Source organism: Rattus norvegicus, chromosome X, assembly GCF_021556685.1.
Source record: "Rattus norvegicus strain SHRSP/BbbUtx chromosome X, alternate assembly SHRSP_T2T, whole genome shotgun sequence".
Lineage (NCBI taxonomy): Eukaryota > Metazoa > Chordata > Mammalia > Rodentia > Muridae > Rattus > Rattus norvegicus.
The window spans coordinates 144,596,350-144,615,588 of record NC_141554.1 but is presented as its reverse complement, the minus strand read 5'-3'; the positions used below and the strand labels follow the sequence as shown (position 1 = coordinate 144,615,588).

Sequence of the window (19,239 nt, the reverse complement as noted above, 5' to 3'; positions counted from 1 at the left end):
TTTTGTTGAAGATATTTACTGGTCCTTTGAGCTGGGAGTCTTCACTCTCTTCTATACCTATTTTCCTTAGGTTTGATCTTCTCATTGAGTCCTGGATTTCCTGTATGTTTTGGACCAGTAGCTTTTTCTGCTTTACATTATCTTTGACAGTTGAGTCAATGATTTCTATGGAATCTTCTGCTCCTGAGATTCTCTCTTCCATCTCTTGAATTCTGTTGGTGAGGCTTGTATCTACAGCTCCTTGTCTCTTCTTTTGGTTTTCTATATCCAGGGTTGTTTCCGTGTGTTCTTTCTTGATTGCTTCTATTTCCATTTTTAATTCCTTCAACTGTTTGATTGTGTTTTCCTGGAATTCTTTCAGGGATTTTTGTGATTCCTCTCTGTAGGCTTCTACTTGTTTATTAATGTTTTCCTGTGTTTCCCTAAGTGTGTTCATGTCTTTCTTGAAGTCCTCCAGCATCATGATCAAATATGATTTTGAAACTAGATCTTGCTCTTCTGGTGTGTTTGGATATTCCATGTTTGTTTTGGTGGGAGAATTGGGCTCCGATGATGGCATGTAGTCTTGGTTTCTGTTGCTTGGGTTCCTGCGCTTGCCTCTCGCCATCAGATTATCTCTAGTGTTACTTTGTTCTGCTATTTCTGACAGTGGCTAGACTGTCCTATAAGCCTGTGTGTCAGGAGTGCTGTAGACCTGTTTTCCTCTCTTTCAGTCAGTTATGGGGACAGAGTGTTCTGCTTTTGGGCGTGTAGTTTTTCCTCTCTACAGGTCTTCAGCTGTTCCTGTGGGCCTGTGTCTTGAGTTCACCAGGCAGCTTTCTTGCAGCAGACAAGTTGGTCTAACCTGTGGTCCCGAGGCTCAAGTTTGCTCGCGGGGTGCTGCCCAAGGGCTCTCTGCGGCGGCAGCAACCAGGAAGACCTGTGCCGCCCCTTCCGGGAGCTTCAGTGCACCAGGGTTCCAGATGTCCTTTGGTGCTTTCCTCTGGCGTCCGAGATGTATGTACAGAGAGCAGTCTCTTCTGGTTTCCCAGGCTTGTCTGCCTCTCTGAAGGTTCAGCTCTCCCTCCCACGGGATTTGGGTGCAGAGAACTGTTTATCCGGTCTGTTTCCCTCAGGTTCCGGTGGTGTGTCAGGCAGGGGTCCTGCCGCTCCTGGGCCCTCCCCCACGGGAGCCCAGAGGCCTTATACAGTTTCCTCTTGGGCCAGGGATGTGGGCAGGGGTGGGCAGTGTTGGTGGTCTCTTCCGCTCTGCAGCCTCAGGAGTGCCCACCTGATCAGGCGGTGCGGTCTCTTTCCCACAGTGTCTGGGAGCAGAGAGCTGCTGCGGGCCCGGGATCCGCGGGCGTGGGACCTCCGGCAAACACAGGACGTGCCCGGTCCTAGATGAACTCTGCCTCTGTGTGTCCCGATCTCACCAGGCAGCTCTCTTGCAGCAGACAAATTGGTCTTACCTGTGGTCCCGAGGCTCAAGTTTGCTCGCGGGGTGCTGCCCAAGGGCTCTCTGCGGCGGCAGCAACCAGGAAAGCAGCTTTATTTATAATAGCCAGAAGCTGGAAAGAACCCACATGCCTTTCAACAGAGGAATGGATACAGAAAATGTGGTACATCCTCACAATGGAATATTACTCAGCTATCAAAACAATGACTTTATGAAATTCATAGGCAAATGGTTGGAACTGGAAAATATCATCCTGAGTGAGGTAACCCAATCACAGAGAAACACACATGGTATGCACTCATTGATAAGTGGCTATTAGCCCAAATGCTTGAATTACCCTAGATGCACAGAACACATGAAACTCAAGAAGGATGACCAAAATGTGAATGCTTCACTCCTTCTTTAAAAGGGGAACAAGAATACCCTTGGCAGGGAATAGGGAGGCTAGTTTAGAACAGAAGCAAAAGGAACACCCATTCAGAGGCTGTCCCACATGTGGCCCATACATATACAGCCACCCAGTTAGATAAGATGGATGAAGCAAAGAAGTGCAGGCTGACAGGAGCCAGATTTAGATCTCTCCTAAGAGACACGGCCAGAATACAGCAAATACAGAGGCGAATGCCAGCAGCAAACCACTGAACTGAGAACAGGACCCCCGTTGAAGGAATCAGAGAAAGAATTGGAAGAGCTTGCAAGGGTTCGAGACCCCATATGTACAACAATGCCAAGCAACCAGAGCTTCCAGGGACTAAGCCACTACCTAAAGACTATACATGGACTGACCCTGAACTCTGACCTCATAGGAAGCAATGAATATCCTAGTAAGAGCACCAGTGGAAGGGGAAGCCCTTGGTCCTGCCAAGACCGAACCCCTAGTGAACGTGATTGTTGGGGGGGAGGGTGGTAATGGTGGGCGGATGGGGTGGGGAACACCCAAATAGAAGGGGAGGGGGAAGTGTTAGGGGGATGTTGGCTGTGAAAACCAGAAGGGGAATAACAATCGAAATGTAAATAAATACTCAAGTTAATAAAGACGGAAAAATAATTTTAAAAAAAAGAATTTAAGGGTTTCAAATTCTGTTGTTGACTCTCTACCTTGACACTCAAATGGGCAATCTGTCTCACTAATCACTTCATTATCTAGACTTCTGGCCTCGTTTGAAGTATCAGTCAACATTTTAATAGAACTCTTTTTACTCTCTAACATTTCCTATGCTTCATCTAGTCTACTCTTGCACATGTGCTGTTGCACAACTTCTTGACCATCCTTACTCTCTTCCCTACCATCAATATTTATGGTTCTCACAAAACTTGCTACTCAGGAAATCGTGTGGAGTTCCTGGGTCAGAGGAACACTAGCATCATCTGGGAGCTTGCTGGAAATGCAACGTCTTTGTTGATCATCCTCTTTACTGACTTGGAGCCCAAGAACTGGGGCCAACCACTCTGCTTCAGCAGACCTACCAAAGGATTCTAATGGATGTTTAGTCTCAAAAGCCACAACTCTAGGATTGTTCTCTCCTCCTGCATTACACCTTTCTGTTCATAACCTGCTCTCCAGTCAGAAAATAAACTCAGTTCCAATTTTCTGTAAAATGGCAAGTTTCAGATTAAAATTCCCTAGCCTTTGTGATGGTTTGTATGCTTGGCCCAGGAAGTGGCACTATTATAGGGTGAGGTCCTGTTGGAGTAGGTGTGTAATTGTGGGTATGGGATTTAAGACCCACACCCAGCTGCCTGGAAGTCAGTCTTCTGCTAGCAGCCTTCAGATAAAGATATAAAACTCTCAGCTCCTCCTGCAATATGCCTGCCTGGAGGCCACTATGCTCTCCCCTTGATGATAAGGGGCTGAACCTCTGAAGCTGTAAGCCAGCTCCAATTTTATGTTGTCTTTATAATAGTTGTCTTGGTCATAGTGTCTGTTCACAGCAGTAAAACCCTAACTAAAACAGCCTTCCTGCCACCAAGTCTACAGTCGTCCCCTTAGTTTTGCTCTAGTCTTCTCTACAGACAAGAGAAGATACTTCTTCCCACACACAGCCTTGTCACCCAAACTCTGGTTCAACCTGTCTACTTGCTTGGGAAGTGCAATTTAACAATTGCATATTTTTCTCAGTAACATGCATGAACCCCATAGGGTTTTAAGACTTTTTTCTTAAAATATATTTTACATAGGTTCCCTTTTCAGCAGTTATGCACCTTCAAAGTTCCCGAAGAAGCCTTGAAACTGATTACTTCAATTTCTTTATCTTCATTAATGCCATACTCTGATTTTCCTTCTCCTGGAAATATTATTAGCAAGATTACCTCTGATAGCCATATCAGTAAATGCCATTGGACACTTTATGTCTCTTATCTCACTTCACGTGTTGTCTAATGTCTAACAGAATTCTCTGCCATGAGAAAAAGGGCTTGTGCTTTTGGTACCCAATATGATAGCTACACAGCACGTGTGGCTATTGAGAATTCAATGTAGTGAGTGTGATAGAATACCGAATCTCTGATTTGATTGAAATTAGATTGAAATCATCACATATAGCTCATAGTGACTCTCTTGTCAAAGCCAATGTAGACTTGGCCACACCCTTTTCCTTGAAGCATTTGATTTTGTATTTCATGCTTTACCACTTTAGCAATTCACTGAACCTCCTTTGACAGCTGCCAGTTTGCTACTTACATGATTCACGGTTCTACAGTAGCCCTTCTGATCACCATGCTTTATGTGTCATGCTGTAATAAGCACCACAGAAATATTAATCAGAAATCTGTGTACCTTGAAAGTGTTGGTTCATGTTCCTTAAATTGCATGTGTATTAACTAAACATATTAACAATGAGAAACGATATTTTTCTTTTCATAGGTATAGTTAAATTTTGTCTTTTCAGTGCTACCTTTCTGAAAAATAATTTGGAAAAGCATGTCAACTTTGATTCTTAGGAGACAAACTCCCTAAGTGCATCATCACAAACAATTCTGAATTGCTTTGGGTCTGTGTTTCCTCACACTAACCTTGCTGCTTGGCAGGCAAAACCAATACGCCCAGGCCACCTACTCTGAGCAGATGTTCCAGATGTCCCTCCAAAAGCTATTCCCCAATTTATGAGAATACGTTTATTGAATATAGTAATATAGTTTTGGGTTTCATAGAAACATTATTTTTTGTTGTTGTTATTTTTATTATATTTAAAATCCAGCCATGGCCTCCTCATCCCAGTTCACACTCCAACAGTTCCTCATCCCATTCCTCTTCCCTCTTGTCTCTGAGAGAATGCCCCCCCCCCAGGAAGCCTTCTCCTTCCCTGGGACCTCAGTTGGTTCATGGGTTATGTGCTTCTTCTACCCGTGAGGCTAGTCCAGGAAGGTATGGGGGGGGGCTTAGACCAGCTCCTGTATGCAGATATATGTAGTGTGGTGGAGTGTCTCTGTTTCGTTTCTGTTTTAATTACCTGTCCATTGGTGAGAGTTGGGTGTTAAAGTCTCCCACTATTATTGTGTGAGGTGCAATGTGTGTTTTAGGCTTTACTAAAGTTTCTTTTATGAATGTGGGTGCCCTTGGATTTGGGGCATAGATGTTCAGAATTGAGACTTTGTCTCATGTATTTTTCCTTTGATGATAATGTAGTGTCATTTTCAATCACTTTTGATAATTTTTGGTTGAAAGTATTTTATTGGCTATTAGAATGACTACTTCAGCTTGTTTCCTGGAACCATTTGCTTGGAAAAATTTACCAACCTTTTCCTCTGAGTTGGTGTCTGTCTTGGTTATTGAAGTTCATTTTTGTATGCAGCAAAATGTTGGATCCTGCCTGCATATCCAGTCCGTTAGTTATGTCTTTTTATTGGGGAATTGAATCCATTGATGTCCAGAGATATTAAAGACAGATGATTGTTAGTTCCTGTTATGTTTGTTGTTGGAGGTATTATGTGTGTGTGATTCTCTTCTTTTGGGTTTTGGGTGAGATGATTAATTTCTTGTTTTTTCTTTGGTGTAGATAACCCCCTTGTGTTCGAGTTTTCTTTGTAGAATCCTCTGTAGGGTTGGTTTGGGAGATATATATTGTTTAAATCTGTATGTTTTTTCATGGAATATTTTGGTTTCTCCATCTATGGTGATTGAGAGTTTTGCTGGGTATAGTTTTGCCTGGGTTGTTCTTTTAGGGTCTGTATGACATCTGCTTTTAATATTCTTTCTTTGTTTTGGGCATTTGTTGCTGGATATAGTAGCCTGGGTTGGCATTTGTGTTTTCTTAGGATCTGCATGACATCTATCCAGGATCTTCTGGCTTTCATAGTCTCTGGTGAGAAGTCTGGTGTAATTCTGCTAGGTGTGCCTTCAGATGTTACTTGGCCTTTTTTCCTTACAGCTTTTAATATTCTTTCTTTGTTCTGTGCATTTAGTGTTTGATTATTATGTGATAGGATTTTCTTTTCTGGTTCCATTTATTTAGTGTTCTATATACGTCTTGTACATTTATGGCCATCTCTTTCTTTAGGTTGGAGAAGGTTTTTTTTTTCTATAATTTGTCGAACGTATTTTTAGTCATTTGAGCCGGGAATCTTCATTCTTTATTCCAAGTATTCTTAGATTTGGTCTTTTCATTGTGTCCTGGATGTTTTCAGTTAGGAGATTTTTATGTTTTGAATTTTCTTTGACCCTTGTGTCAATCTCTTCTACCATATTTTCTACACTTGAGATTTTCTCATCTGTCTCTTGTATTCTGTTAGTGATCCTTACACCTGTAATTCCTGACCTCTTTCCTAGGTTTTCCATTTCCAGAGTTGCCTCCATTGTGTTTTCTTTATTGTTTCTACTTCCATTTTTAGGTCTTGGACAGCTTTATTCAATTCCTTCACCCATTTTATTGTGTTTTCTTGTATTTCTTTAAGGTATTTATTTGTTTCCTCTTTAAGGGAAACAACTACGTTTTCCTGCATTTCTTTAAGTGAGTTATTTATATCCTCCTTAAATGTCTCTATCATATTCATGAGATTGGATTTTAGGTCATTATCATGCTCTTCAGGTGTGTTGGGCTATCCAGGACTTGCTATGGTGGAAAACTGGGTTCTGATAGTGCTAAATTATATTGGCTTCTGTGCTTATGTTCTGGTACTTGCTTTTCATGAGCTGGTTATCTCTGGTTTTAATTGGCCTAGGTGTCTCTGGAGCTGACTCCTATGTCCCTGGTTGAAGCAGATCTCCTGGGAAACCTATGGTCCTGGCTGCAGCACATCTCCTGGGAGACCTGCCGACCATGGATTCTTGAGAGGGACAGACATGCTGATCTGCCCTGGTGGGTTTCCAGACTGGAAGGGAGTTAGGGTTTGTGCAGAGGGAGGGGTCCAGCATCTGCCGGTCCTTGCAGTTCCTAGCTGCTGTGGTTATTTTGAGTGGGTGTCTTACCTGTTGCCCTGGTAACAGAAGATCTCCTGGGAGACCTGCAGACTGTGGGTTGTTGAGAGGGACAGACACGCTGGTCTGCCCTGGCAGAGGTGCAGACCGAAAGGCCATTTTTGTACAAGAATATATAAATGTATGTCGAGGGTCAATAAGATGGTTTAGCAGGAACAGGCATTCACCACACAACCTTTGTAACCTGAATTCAATCTTCAGAATCCATGTAATGGCAAAGGAGACAACTAAGTTTATAAGTTGTCCCGTGACTTCCACATACACATCATGTGTACATGTGCACACATACACACACATCATGCACACATACAGAACCAATATATTTACAGTAATGTAAACTGAACAAATTCTTCTGGTGCTCCCTTGCCCTCTACATTGACTCTCGTCTCTCCTCCTGCTAGTCCCTTTTATTTACCTGGACCATTGCATTTCTGTTTTCATGTCCTGCATGCACATATGACTTTGTGTATTTAGATGAAATTCAGAATCATGAGCAAGAAAAAAAACCGCAGTATTACCCTTTCTGAACATGATTTGAGTTAGTAAAGACTATTACCTCCAGTTGTATCCTACCTCTTGCTGTTGTTGTAATTATATAAAAATAAAACGGTAAAGTTTGGACTTTTACCCTGCTAGGTCCTACACCTCAGTGTCCCAGATATCTGTTAGATATCTTGGCGGAAACACAGCCCAGCCACACACTTTCTTACACTCAAACCCTCACATAAAAGAACACACAACACAGTAATCCTAAATCCAATTGGTAAGATATAATTGTCCACTTAAACATATAAAGCCCAGTACCATCTATCCCTTGTACCTTTTATTTGCCAGGTCTCTAGCTTCTCCTTCTCCCACAACGACTACTCGCTTCTCCCCTCTCTCCATCTCCTGTCTCCTCTAACTTTTCTCCCAACTCATCCTCTCTCAGTTGCCCATCGTGTCTTTAAACTGTCCCTTTCCCACTTTTTTTCATTACTCACTCTCTCAACTATATCAACTCTTCCATGCTTTAGTTTCTCCTCCCACAACAACTCCTAGCTTCTCCCCTCTCTCCATCTCCTGTCTCCTCTAACTCTTCTCAGTTCCCCATCATGTCTCTAAACTGTCCCTTCCCCCCCTATCTTCATTTCTCCTCTCTCACTCTCTCAACTGTTCAATCCTTTCCCCCACTGCTCAGGTTCTACTGGCTCAACTGTCACCAACTGTCTTCTCTAACCCTATTCTCTGAATCTAATCCCCCTCTCGCTCCTGACTCCTCCCTCTGCCGAAATCTAGCGCTCTTGCCTTTATTTTACAAATTCAGAGAGAACTCCAAGGCAAACCACAACATTTTGCAATGATGTAATTTCATTATTCTTTATGGTTGAATAAAACTTCCTTGTTTATACATATCCTATAAATGTTGATGTGAAAGCATTTCTGTGATAAGTTAGCTTAGAGTCTTTCCCTTCATGTGTGGCTGTTTGGCTTGAGGCTTTGTTATTTGAAGTGCTTATGACTGAACTTTGCTTCTTAGACATATCAGGCAAGTGGCCATTACTAACCCATATCTCTAGACCCTTCCTCCACTTTTTATCTGATGGCTTCTTCTTCCCTCCTGAACCAGAAATTTTTGCTTCGTTCATGAAAACACTCAAACCAAAAAGTGAACACTTGCCCTTTAAGAAGACTCATTCATCATTGACACTTGCCACATAAAACATTGCAAACTTCCATCCATCTCTTTTTATACCGTATACATATAAACAAATGAACACATATTGTCAGAACTGTTCTGGCCAAGCCATTGCAAGTTGCAGATCTCCTGAATATCATTCTCCAGATATTTTCATGTAAGCCTCTTCAAGAAAATATTGGAGAAGAAAATAATCACAAAAGGGCATGAGACAAACAATACTATCTACTGTATAATTCAAATTCAAAATTTACCAACAATAGTCTTTATAGCAATTTTCTTTCAGTTCAGGATCATATGTTGTTTAGTCCTTTTGCCTGGCCCAGGCTAGTTGTTTTTTTGGCCATCTTGTTTTTGCTTTCCTTCCTGACCTCTATTTTCAAGAATGATGAGACCGTCTTCCCAAGACTCACTTGTTGGGGCAATCCAGCCTGGTATTACAGAGAATTCTAGGAACAAGTCTATACATTCTGAAGGGTCGCCTTTCTGCATAAATCTGTAATATTCTACTTTGTAGAAAGGACAGAACCGGTGGCAGATTTACTCAGAAGGAACAAATGTTGAGCCAGTGCTATGGCCCACTGAATAAAAGAGCCAAAGAAGCTTTCTGGACCTGGCTGAGCAGAAGGCGCCATCGTAGGTGTTGATATTCACCACAAGAACTGAAAAGTTTGGCACAAGGAGCCCAGGAGCCAGGACATCCACTTGCGGCTGCTGGTCAAGCTGTATGAATTTTTGGCCAGACTAACTCCACCTTCAATCAGGTTGTGCTGAAACGTTTTTTGTTGTTGTTGTTGTTTTTTGTTTTTTGTTTTTTGTTTTTTTGTTTTTTTTTTTTTGAGTTGCACTAACTAGCCACCTCTGTCCCTGTCCCAGATGATCTGAAAGATGAAGCTTCCTGGCCAGGAGAACAAAAGAGTTGTGGTTGTGGGGATGGGCATAGATGATGTGTGGATTCTGGAAGTGCCCAAGCTGAAGGTGTGTGCACTGAGTGGCCAACCTAAAGTCACAGTCTCAAGGCTGGGGGTGGTGGTGGTGGTGGTGGTGGTAAGACGTTCACCTTAGACTAACTGGGGCTAGAGTCCCTGAAGAACCTAGACACTGTGCTCCTTTCTTGTCCTTAGAAGTGTACAGGCATTTTGGCAAGGCCCGAGAAATCCCATACAGCCACACCAAACACTATCTCTACTCCAAGGGCTGGAAGTTTGAGTATGCCAGAGGCCAAAGGGCCAACTGGGGCTATAAAAAGTACCCCTGGATCTTACTGTTAATAAGAAGCTCTGGATGTTGAAAAAAAGTACCACTCAAGTCCAAAGACCTGAGGTCAGTTCCTAGACTTGGTGTTAGAAGGAGATAACTGATTCCCAAAACAGTCCTTATATTTCCACATGAATGCCATGGAACTCAATCCTTTCCCTCCAATACAGACACACAATGAGGAGGATGATGATAATGGTGATGATGATGATAATTTTTAATTTGAAAATAAGCCAGTATCCAGTAGCACCCAGCAGTAGTCAGCAGAAGTCTTCCTTCAGATTGCATAGGGGCTGGAGAATGACCATCAGCAAGTTGAACGTCTTTGCAAAGTCGTTATCTTGGAGAGGGGAATGATGCCTATGCTTTATGCATGAGGCTCTAACACTTCAACAGCCACCAAAGGAAAAGCCTTAAAAACTTTATAGAGTTGGATATGCATATATATATGTGTTTGTATATGTATATATGTGTGTATGTATATAGCATATGTGTGTGTGCATGTGTGCCTGTGCATGTGTGTGTAAGTGGTCCCAGTATTCTCTTTCATTTTTGTTTCTTAGACAGGGTTTCTCTATGTAGCTCTGGCTGTCCTAGAAATCACTACATAAACCAGATTGGCCATGAAGTTATAGAGATCTACCTGCCTCTACCTCCCCCATGCTGAGTGTCCAGTTGGGGACATTTTTAAAGCAACTATGACAACGTACCAGGTGTAACACTGGACAGTAGGTGCTAATGGAACCTAGACCAACTTCATCAAGAACATTACATTTACAACCAGACCTCTGCAGGCTCAAACGTTGAATGTTTCTTTAGAGGTATTTCCTACTTAACAACCCCACACTCCACAAATGTTATTCATTTATAGGTCTTCCCCATCTCAGCAGACATAGCCTTCATCTACCCACTAAGGTTCAACAACAGGAGAACTCTTCTACTCCCAGAGCTTGAAGTACCATTTACATGAAATTATTATCAAATCCCTACCTTTAGTTGAAAGGAAACTTAGTCCTAATATTTCCTATTACCTTAGCAAATACTGGAGAGTGTGACTGCTGAACCATGTGCCCATTTCTTAGTTAGGATGTTTTGGTTTGGTTTTTGGTTTATTTATTTATTTGTTTATTTTTTGGCCAACTGCTAGGCCAGTTCCTCCATCAGCTACACCATTTTACATTCTGTCTAAAAATGTACTGAAGGGAGTGTAAAATAGCTTTCATTTCCCCATGTCCCCTCTAACACTCGTTATTGCCTCTTTTTTTCTACAATCCAAGTGGATATAAACAGTTTGACATAGTTTTGATTTATAGTTCCTTGATGAGAAGTGACTGGTCATTTTTTTAATGTTTACTGTGTATTTGTACATCTTTTTGGATGAATGGTTTATTATAATCTGTAGCTCATCTCAAAAGCATTTTTTTACTCATGAAAAAAGTTGCAAAGATAGTACAGAGTGCTCCCATAATTTGTCTGACAAGGTTATATTGAAATATCTTTCACATCCCATGGCACATTTATCCAAAAACATGGACCATCATAAGAGGTATAAAGGATTAGCTGAACAACAGGTTGTATTCATGTCAGGTCAGATATTTCCAATTGCAACACAAGATAGTATACTGCACTTAACTCTTGTAGCTCTGTATCTTCCTCCAGCCCATGATTACTTCTTTGTTTTTGGGACCACAGAAGAAGCTTCTTTGTTTTGGGGACCACGCATATGGGGGACGACACCATTGAGTTTTTCTTGAGTTTTCTCATGATAATATGGGATAATAGAGGTTTTGGAGAATATCACTGGTTGGAAATGCATTTCACATTGCATGCTAAGGAGTACATGATATGACTGAGTCTGAACAATAGCCATGTTGCTCTTGATTACCTACTGATTTTTCCCAGTATGAAGTTCTACTTTCTCCCTTTCCATATTTATCCACATGGAATCTAGTTACCAAGTTCAGTCTACAACCATGGGAATTGGGATTGAACTCTATTTGAAGAGAGAGTTTATATGTGTTATTTGGAATTATTATTTTCATTAATTGTTATTATCTCTAGAAGATATGTCAGAACTCCACTTCTTGTTCATTTAATCATCTCTCTGTCAATGAATTCATGGGGACCATTATTTATTAACATGTTCATCTTTGACCATGGGGAACTCTTTCAGGCTCGTTTCTCTGTCCCTTGATCTCTCTCACACATACACACCCATTTTCTTTTTGTTCCATATCCTTCCTATCTCTCTGTCCTTAATTTTCAGTTCATTTTAACACTATCTGGTGCCCCAAAGCCATCATATATATTCCTACCTTAGCTCTAGCACCAATCATTTCCCTAAGGGCTCTTTTTACTGGAGAATAATATTTGAAAAAGAAGATTTAGACACCATGGATGCTAATTGTTCTTAGTCTCTATGCTGCCTCAGTAGTTAGAACAAGGGCATATTTGTATGCACAGTGAAGTAAGTATTATACATAGTAATATGTCTGTATTTCTATGTGTATGCATATACATATGAATTGATAATGTTTCTACCTTTAATCAAGCATGGTAGAGTTTATTTTAGCATCCCTTCTTTGCTTATCTATAACTTTCTCTGATGGCAAGAAGCATAACTTTCACTATTTACAACTATGTCATCTGTTTAATCTCTGAATACATGCAATGTCATTTCAGAATTGTTTATATGGGTCTCAATGAGGGGAAAAAAAGTAGAAAGGAATGTTCCTGTGAAGCCAATTTGATTTAGCTTTTCGATATTCAAAGACTCACTGTTTCCCAATAGAAATCAAGTTCTTTTTCCTTTACCATTTGAGATCACTGAACTGCTTGTAATTACAAATAGATTTTGTACTACTCTTTGTGCAATCTACATTCTGGGATCATCTGACATTCAGAATAACTTTAAAAATCAATTTCTTGAGCAATTTAAGTTCACCACAAAATGAGCAGAATGGATAGAATTTCTCCCACACTCTTACCCTCTATATAATAGTCTCTTCAACTTTTCCATATTGCTACCAGTGTGATACTGTGTGCTACAATTATTATGATTGAAATTTTTACTTTAACACATGATTGTTCATTGTATTCTGGGTTAATTTGATTTTTTTTAAATGCATGGGTTTGGAGTAATATGTAACATATAACAGATATGTACAATATAACATATAAATATGTAACATAGAACAGAGTAGTTTCACAGCCTTAACAATTTCTGTGTTTTATTTATCTATCATTTTCTCCACTGCAACTTTAGATAACTGCTGATCCTTTTATCAGTTCTATAGTTTTTATTTTTCTGTATATAATGTTTTCAGAGTTACATAGATGTGATCTTTTCATGTGGATTTATTTCATTATAAAAGTCTATCTCAGAAGGTAGAGAAAGAGAGAGAGAGAGAGAGAGAGAGAGAGAGAGAGAGGGAGAGAGAGAGAGAGAGAGAGAGAGAGAGAGAGAGAGAGAGGAGAGAAGAGAAGAAAAGAAAATTTGGTATATGATATTCATAGGAAAATGAGTGAAATATGCCAGACTCAGAAAAACAAACACTGCATGTTTTCTCACAAATGTAGAAGCTAAATTTGTTTAATTTTTTTTGTGTATGTGTGTGTCTAGAATGTGGATTATGAGAAGAGAGGAATAAATCCAGGGAAGGGATATTTATTTTTCCTTTGTACTTTTTTTCCTTTCAAAAACTTCAACTGATTAAATGAGGTCACTTTGGCTACAAAGTCAGTTGATTGTAGGTTAATCATACCTACCAAAAAAAAAAAAACTTCACGGAAACACTTTGATGTTGGTACAATTGCATAATTGTGTACTATAGTCTAGTCAAGTCAAGTTAACACGTAATTCATTTTTGTCAGACATCTATTGAGGATAGCCCTTGGCCAGTTTGCTTGCTTGTTTGCTTGAAAGTATCACTTGTATCTCAGGCTGGTCTTGAATTCACTATGCAAGTGAGGATGACCTCCTTCTACCTCTACTTTCCAAGTTTTGGAAATATACACAATTGGTTGGAGAGTTTCTCAAGATCAATCTTAGGGTTTCATGCTAGACATCAGTCTACTAAGATACTCCAACTGTTGGAATAGATCTCATAGAGTACAGTAGGAAACTAACTGTAGTAAGCTTTAGTCACATTGTGGCATACTCTTGACAGCAATAAAAATTAACAATTTTCACCAATCTCATAGATGAATACATACCAAAAATAAATCCCCATATGAATAATCCCTAGTGATGAATTCCATAGCACTATACTTACTTATGTGATATCTGCATTTATGTCAAATGCAGACAAAAGTTTTACCCAGAAGAGCAGTGCTTGGAAGGAAGCAGAAGAAGAGGGGTTCTGGTACTGGATGTGCATTTTGTTTTGCATCCATTCATTGGGTTACATTCCTGGCCATCCCTAATGTGAAGGACACTACAATAAAACAAATTAGAAACTTTGGAGGTTGAGGCAAAAGATTTACTATAAATTCAAGATGATCCTGGGCTACATTGAGAGTTTATCTCAATGAGTTCAAGGTTCTTTCCCACTTTGTCTTCTATTAGATTCATATCTAATATCTGGTTTTATGTGGAGGTCCTTGATATACTTGGACTTGAGCTTTGTACAGGGTGATAAGAATGGATCGATTTGCATTCTTCTACATGCTGACTGCCAGTTGAACCAGCAGGATTTGCTGAAAATGCTGACTTTTTTCCCCCCACTGGATGGTTTTAGCTCCTTTGTCAAAGACCAAGTGACCATAGGTGTGTGGGTTCCTTTCAGGATCTTCACTTCTATTTCACTGATCTACCTGCCTGCCTCTGTACCATGCAGTTTTTTACCACTGTTGCTCTGTAATATAGCTTGAGGTTAGGGGTGGTGTTTCCCCCAGAAGTTCCTTTATTGTTGAGAATAGTTTTGACTATCATGGGTTTTTTGTTATTCCAAATGAATTTGCAAATTGCTCTTTCTAACTCCGAAAAATTAACTTGGAACTTTGATAAGGGTTGCATTGAATCTTTAGATTGCCTTCAGCAAGATGGCCATTTACAGAATACCAGCTGCTCAGGCTCTAAGATCAACAACTGTCAAATGGGACCTCATAAAATTGAAAAGCTTCCATAAGGCAAAGGACACAGTCAATAGGACAAAAGACAACCCACAGATTGGGGAAAGATCTTTACCAACACTACATCCAATAGAGTCCTAACATCCAAAATATACAAAGAATTCGAGAAGGTAGACTCCAGAGAACAAAATAACCCTATTAAAATGGATACAGAGCTAAACAAAGAATACTCATCTGAGGAATCTCAAATGGCTTAGTAACACTTCATTTTAAAGAAATGAAGGTCTGATGCACCACTGTAGGGGAATGCCAGGGTGGGGAGACAGGAGGGAGTGGGTGCGTGGGTGGGTGGGTTGAGGAGCACCCTCATAGAAAAAGGGGGAAGTGGGATGGGATAGGGGGTTTGTGGGTAGGAAACCAGGAAAGGGGATAACATTTGAAATGCAAATAAATAAACAAAGCAATAAAAAAATAAAAAGCGGAACACTACTTCAATGCCTGTAGGATTGCAAGCTGGTATAAGCACTCTGGAAATCAGTCTGGTGAGTCCTCAAAAAATTGAACATAGTACTATCTGAAGACCTAGCTATACCACTCCTGGGCATATACCCAAAAGATTTTCCAACACATAACAAGGATACATGTTCTACTATTTTCATAGCAGCCTTATTTGTAATAGCCAGAAGCTGGAAAGAATACAGATGTCGTTCAACAGAGGAATAGATACAGAAAATGTGGTACATTTTCACAATGGAGTATTACTCAGCTATCAAAAACAACGACTTCATGAAATTCTTAGGCAAATGGATGGAACTAGAAAATATCATCCTGAGGAGGTAACCCAATCACAAAATAACACACATGGTATGCACTCACTGATAAGTGCATATTAGCCAAAAAGAAATTCAGGATACCAAAAATATAACTCACACACCATAGGAAACCCAACAAGCAAGAAGACCACATCAAAGTGTAGATACTATAATTCTAATCAGAAGGGGAGAGAAAATAATCTCAAGTAGAGGGAAAGAGGGATCTGGGAGGGAGAGAGAAGGGGGAGGGAAAATGGCTGGTTCAGATATGGGAGGAGATGGGGGAGAAGTACAGAGGATCGGGAATTTGAAAGGAGGTGTGTAGCGGTGGGGGAGAAGAAACTGTGGGTAGCCACTAAAAAGTCCCAGATGCCAGGGACCCAAGAGGCTCCCAGGACCCAACAGGGAAGACATTATCTGAAATACCCAACAAAGGGGAGATAGAACCTGTGATGAACATATCCAGTAGATAGGCACAGCCCCTGGTTGAGGCATGGGGCCACCCACCTACCTCAAAAATATTAATCCAGAATTCCTCCTGTCAAAAGGAAATACAGGGACAAAGAGTAGAACAGAGACTGAAGGAATAGCCATCCAGAGACTGCCACACCTAGGGATCCATCCCATATACAGACAACAAACCCAGACACTATTCTGATGCCAAAAAGCACTTAGGGTTAGGAGTCTGATATAGCTGTCTCCTGAGAGGCTTTGCCAGAGCCTGACCAATACAGATGTGGACGCATGCAGCCAAACATCAGAGTGTGGGGACCCCAATGGAGAAGTTAGGGCAAGGACTGAAGTAGCTGAAGGGGGTTTACAACACCATAGGAAGAACAACAATACCAACCAAATAGAACTCCCCCCTCCATCCTCAAGCTACCAGGGACTAAATCACCAACCAAAGAGGACACACGAGGGAACCCATGGCTCTAGCTGGATATGTAGCAAAGGATTGCCCAAACATCAGACTGAGAGTAGGGACCCCAATAGAGAAGTTAGGATAAGGAATGAAGGATCTGAAGGGGTTTGCAACCCCATAGGAAGAATAACAATGTCAACCAACCAGAGCCCCCAAAGCCCACAGGGACTAAACCACCAACCAAAGGATACACATAGGGGAACCCATGGCTCCAGCTGAATATGTAGCAGAAGATTGCCTTATCTGGCATCAACAGGAGGGGATCCCCTTGGTCCTGTGGCTGCTTTATCACCCAGGGTTGGGGAATACTTGTGCCCTGAGACAGGAGTGGGTGGGTGGGTAGGGGAGCACCCTCACAGAGGCAGGGGGAAGGGAGAAGTGATAGCTTTCTGGAGGGGAAACTGGGAAAGGGGATAACATTTGAAATGTAAATAAATAAAATAACCAATAAAAAATAACAAGTTTATATATAAAAAAACAAAAGTCCCTTGAGAGTCAGAAGATCTGGATTCATATTTTAGCATTGTTACATATTGTTTTATTTGTGTGATCTTAACAAATGTGCCTAACGCTCTCCACTGTTAGCCTTCTCATGTCAAAAATCCCATCTTGCACAATCTCTGGGTTTGATCTCCAGCACTTCGGAAACAAGTTGTGGTTGAGCATGCGAGAATACCAGAACTTGTGCAAGAGGAATAGACATTCAAGATCATCCTTAGTTACACAGTGAATGTGAGGTCATCCTGATGTACAAGTGATACTGCCTCCAGCCAATAAGCAACAAGTCCCATAAGGGTGATCTAGGAATTAATTATACATGTAAAAAGAGATGTTAATTAACAAAAAGATTTATACATACAGTCATACACACTCATATATATGTATATTATGTACACACATGTATATATGTATATTATGTACACACATATATATGTATATATGTATATTATGCACACACACACACATATATATATTACATATATATATATATGAGAGAGAAAGAGAGAGAGAGAGAGGAATTCACACACATATGTCAACTCAGTATTCCCTCTCCCTTATTTTTTTCTTTGAGGTTATCTCAGAAACATACTTTTCTTTATAGAATCACTACACAGGAATAAAACCATGAGATTTTATCCCATAAATGAACTGATGTGATGTATAAGTCGTTTAAAAAGTCAGCAAAGGGGCTGGAGAGATGACTCAGTGGTTAAGAGCACTGACTGCTCTTCCAGAGGTCCTGAGTTCAATTCCCAGCAACCACATGGTGGCTCACAACCATCTGTAATGGGATCCGATGCCCTCTTCTGGTGTGTCTGAAGACAGCTACAGTGTACTTATATATAATAAATGAATAAATCTTTTTTTAAAAAAAGTCAACAAAGGCACACAGTGTGAGTAGTGTGGGTCTTGACAGAATCCAGCAAAAAAAAAAAAAAAGATTTTTATTTCAGTCTAGAGAGTCTTGGCACAAGGACAAAGACAACACCCAGAAAATAACATGACAAGTGATTACAGTCTCTAGGGGGTATAATTAATAAAAAAAGAATACAAATTAAATGCAAGTGACTGTGACAAAATTGTAATTTGATATGGGCCATTCTCTAGCAGCTAGTATGCACCTCTGTCCTTTAACCAGATGTTGCTGCTGCTCCCTCCTTCCACCCTCCTATCCCCCTTCCCTCTCCAATTCCATTCTCTTCCTGCCATGTCTAATTGAGACTAGGTCTCGCTCCGTAGCCCAGCTGTTCTGAAAGTCATCATGGAGCCAAGGCTTACCAAGGCACTCTTTCTTCTTCAGCTTCAGAAGTACTGGCTTTTAATCAGTTTTCCCCCCTACATACAGACCTATGATAAAAGTTTACTGTCTTATCATCACCAAAAGAATTTTTTCAAATGTTCTGGGTTTAAAAACTGAAAAGCTTGCTATTATTCTCCTAAACAGTTGGAAGGAAGGAGGTTATATTTGCTTTGCAGAATACAGAAATATGTCTTTTATTTCCTAAAGCAATAAGCTAAAATGATGAGTTTTTATAACATTAATTAGAAAATCGAATGAATATTTTTCATAAAAATGTTACTGGCATAGTTCAGCATGGTAAAAATTAATAATAATAATAACTAATAATCCAATGAAACAATAATAATGATATAGTGTAATAAAGCTGCAGCACGTTAGTCCTTTTCAAAATTTCCTTTCAGCGTCTCTCATATGTGGCCCATTCAGCATTCTGAAGGGAATTCCTATGGTATTAAATAAAACAAGCTGTTACCACTTGTAACCAAAGACAGCTGCATGTCGTTATAGACACTTTCCAAAATCACATGTAATTTTAAACAAACAAGTAAATGAGAAAACCTAAAGATTGGAGGATTTATTTAAAAGAGTTAAAACTTGCACCCATTAGGGATGGAGAGATGGCTCTTAAGTGTTAAGAGCTGCTCTTCCCAGAGGCCTTCAGTTCAATTCCCAGTACCCACATGACAGCTCTTATCTCCCCATAACTCCCCATAACTCCATTTTCAGGAGACCCAACACCCTCACACAGACACATATGCAGGCAAAAAATGAATGCACATGAAATAAAAAGAAAAAAAATTTAAAGACCTTGTTGTACTGGCTGGTTTTGTGTGTCAACTTGACAC

General features: G+C 40.4%; 1 pseudogene; it reads left to right on the top strand.

The window, feature by feature from the left end:
• LOC147998380 (large ribosomal subunit protein eL18-like) overlaps nucleotides 1–9,820 on the top strand; it is a 43,299-nt pseudogene extending 33,479 nt beyond the window's left edge.
• Nucleotides 9,821–19,239: the final 9,419 nt, after the last annotated feature.